We start from the raw sequence: 4,075 nt of genomic DNA on the forward strand, positions 1-4,075 counted from the left end.
CATTCCAGCCCTTTATGATGGCAGGGTCACAAGTGATCAACAGATCAGTGCAGCGCATGGAATTCTGCATAGCACAGTGTGATTCATAGGTACCCAGAAATGTGTAAAGAGAGACATAATAATGTGTTATTTTAGTTGGCCTGACCCAGAATTTTGAAACAAATACACCTGTATACCTATTTTTACCAATACATTGGCACACACAGCAGTCTATACCCCAACTACATGCCTATTGCCACACGGGCAGATATTCAGCCTACAGATAAGCGCAAGTCAAAAATCCACCCATCCGCAAATTGTGCCTGCACTTGGAAGCATTGCTTTGGTCTGGGTGCAGGCAAACAAGCCTTATTTCAGCCTAAAACTGCCCTCATAAGGGCTCTGGCACACGGGGAGATTAATCGCCCGTGACAAATCTCCCATGTTGCGGACGACTAATCTCCCCGATATGACATCCCACCAGCGAAAATGTAAATCCCCGGTGGGATGGCATACGCGACGGCACGATCGCCGAAGTTGCCTCTCGAGGCAACTTTGGTGATTTCCGCCAATCACGCCGCCCGCGTATGCCATCCCACCGGCGATTTACATTTTCGCCGGTGGGTTGCATATCGGAGAGGTTAGTCGCCCGCGAACAGGGAGATTTGTTGCGGGCGACTTATCTCCCCGTGTGCCAGAGCCCTAAAGGAATACTATAACCCCAAACAATGTAGGTCTCTATAAGAATATATTGCATAAACAAGCTCATATGTAAAACTGCTTCATCAAAATATACTTTTTTTTAGTAGTATGTGCTATTGGGTAATCCTAAATAGAAAATGTTAAAAATTAAGAGCCGGCTCCTGGGATCATAGGATTCACAGTGCACACAAACAAACCAAGGCACACATACATGCTAGGTCACATTAGCCAATTAATGGACAGAGCTCTGCCTTTTGCTTCAACGCTACTTCTTGTTACAGTTAGAGCTGCATTATTTCTGGTCATGTGATCTCTGAGGGAGCACACAGCCTATCGCTAAATGGTGGATCAAGGGAAAGGATGTAAAAGGGCAATATTTACTGATATATATATTCCAGTTTGGTGAGATTCTTTAATAGGTCACTTAATATAATACAAACTATCTGTTTGTTAAAGGAGAAGGAAAGGTAAAAACTAAGTAAGCTTTATCAGAAAGGTCTATGTAAATACAACCATGTGCACTCACAGAAAAGCTGCACTGAGTCCTCTATCAAAAAAAACCCACAGGATTTCTTGCCTCCTTTTTGGTAAACATGTTCTTTGGTATCAGATTTCCTCTCCTTTAGGGCTCTTTCAGGTTTTGGGCACGAGTCTGCGTAGCTCTCTCCCCCTACCTTATCCTGCTCCCCCCTCCTTTAAGAATTAATAAGAACTCACTCTCTCCTCCCTCAGGAATGTGTGATCTGATCTACCAATGGCTAGAGCTGAAGCTACGGAGACCAAGCTAAAATGGCAGTTGCTATCTTAAACGAATGGAGGGAGTTTCTAGGGCTCTTTACTCAGGTATGGTAAAGCTTTCTGCAGAATAAATATAGTGTTCTAGGCTGTAAAATGCCAAAATGTCTTTCCTTCTCCTTTAAGTATTCATTCTGGGGGTATAGTTTTCCTTTAAATGCTTCTGGCCGAGTGTGCCTGCACAGTGCTTCTGGGGGTAGGCACAACTTGCAAATTGTTCAGTCATTGGGGCAGATTCTCCTGAATTCCAAATCTGCTGATATGGCACTGGCCTAAAGGCTTATTTCAGAGCAAAGCCCACTTTAGCTTTACCATTGTTACAGCCTGTAGTTCATGAATCTCTACAGCAACTCATACGGAGGAATTCACAAAAGGGGTGGAACCACCAGTTCTATAGTTAGTTTAAATACAGTCTTCGTATTCACAAACAGAAATCTTCAAAAAAAAGTCTACCGTCACTTACCATTTTTTTGTAAAGAAAGATAGTTTATATGGTGTTAAAATGACAGAAGAAAAATTAAATTTTCAAAATGGAGTAAAGCTCAATGTAGCTCTTCCCCCTGTGTCAGCTCTGCATTGCTTTCTCCAACTTCATTTACCCTACTTTTAGGTGGCAGATAATGACGACTTATCATATTCTTGGGGATTAGCAGCCTATTGACAGGGTACAAACTCTGTTTTCTATATAACCATACCATAGCTTTATAAACAAGAAAAAGTGTACTTTATACCATTCCATATATTATATATATATATATATATATAAAAGTAGCTTATCGCCAACATAAAATAGGTAACAAAAACATGTTTTGACCTCACATTTGCACTATTTTAAATGAAAATATTGTAAAGGCTCCCTGGCAAATTTTTAGTTTAAGTACCAGTACACAGCCCCCTCCTTAGCATGTCTAGAACAACAGAGCTGCCCAGCAGTGTTTACGCCAGTTGTAGCTGAGTCACTGTTTCCAGCATCTATGTTGGTGATCACTAAGCAGCGCATACACACTGAAAGCTAAACTAGAATCTTGGGCTTCTGTAGATGTTCCAAGTTTAGATCTATGATAAGAATGAAAATAACATGGCCAATGACTGGGATGTGGCTCTGCAGTTCTGGCCATGGTAAGGGCCACAGTTAAGTTGGTGCAAGTGTAACTGATGTGTTTGGTGAGGGGGGTGGATGATCTGTGCACTGGCACTAAATCTAAATATTTGCCAGGGAGGCTTTACTTCCCCTTTGAATAAAGATGTTTACACTACATTAAGTCAAAATACTAATATTGCATCATCCATTAAGTAAAAAGTAGCAATATATAAAGTATAGTGGGAGGAGTGACAATGAGCTGTACTCTATTTTAAAAATGTCAGGAGGAATTGTTATTAAAATGATACATTTCTTCTGCATTTTTGTCATTTTAATGACATGTTCACAGAAGGGTCAGAAAATGTATTTCTTTCACCAAAAAACAAGTGGCAGTTGAGTTGGAACTTTGGCAGATCTCCATTTGTGAATAAGGAGATTGTATTTACACCAAAAAATGCCTCCTACACTTTCCTGAATTCCCCCAAAAGGGGAAAAGAGTGTGGTTGGGGAGGAGAGATAGAGAATCTGTGCACTGGCTCAAAAACTAACAATTTGCCCGAAGGTTTTACTTCCCAGGAGACAACACCTAATGAATATAACTCATGTGGTGCTGCATTCAGCAACTGAGAGATGAGAAATGAACTTCAATTTTAGGTGATAACGCATATCTGTTCCTATATTGGCCCTTAAAAGAGGCAGGGAATCAATTCTCTGAAAGGTCCAATCATTAGTACAAGGCACAGATACAGCTGAGAGTCACTTGATGACAGACCGACAAGTTTAAGAGAAGCTGAAGACAGATTTAGAAGAAATGTTATAAAAATGTAATGTAAAATCTGGATTCTATCTTTTTAAAGGATAAATTCACAGAAGTGAAGATAGAGGTTTGTGAATATGGTGGAATCCATCTCCACTTTTATTTTATCTCAGTATCACAACTTTTGTGAAGTGCCCCCATCGAATTGAAGCTGCACCCTTTTACCAATCATCTTAGTACTCGGTAACCCTTGCCCGCCTTTGTTAGAGCTCCTGGATACTCATGCCCGTGAAAAATCTTCACTAATTTCCCCGACATGCCATCCCACCAGCAAGAATGTAAATTGCCAATGGAATGGCGCACACGTCACTACGGTTTTTCGAAGTCGCCCAAAGTTTTCTTGCAAGGCAACTCTGGGAGACCAAAGCAATGCGTATACCATCCCACCGGCAATTTACATTCTTGTCGGGGAGATTAGTTGCCCACAATAGTGAAGATTTATCGTGGGCGACTATTCTCCCCATGTGGCACTGCCCTTAAGCTCTGGCAAGTCCTGTGTAGAGAAGGTTCCATCCGAGATCTAAAGGTGACTGCTGTGGACATAAAATTATATCTAGGCCTGAATCCTGACACCCCTTATGGGATTGGGACACCATCTTTGATATAACTAGGATGAAGTAATTCATTCATTTTCTGATATTCCTGTACCAAAGCATGGGTATTTACCTTGGGGAACTAAGTCACACTTGGTGCACAACTGC

The sequence above is a fragment of the Xenopus tropicalis genome, chromosome 2 (assembly GCF_000004195.4).
Source record: "Xenopus tropicalis strain Nigerian chromosome 2, UCB_Xtro_10.0, whole genome shotgun sequence".
In the NCBI taxonomy this organism is placed as follows: domain Eukaryota; kingdom Metazoa; phylum Chordata; class Amphibia; order Anura; family Pipidae; genus Xenopus; species Xenopus tropicalis.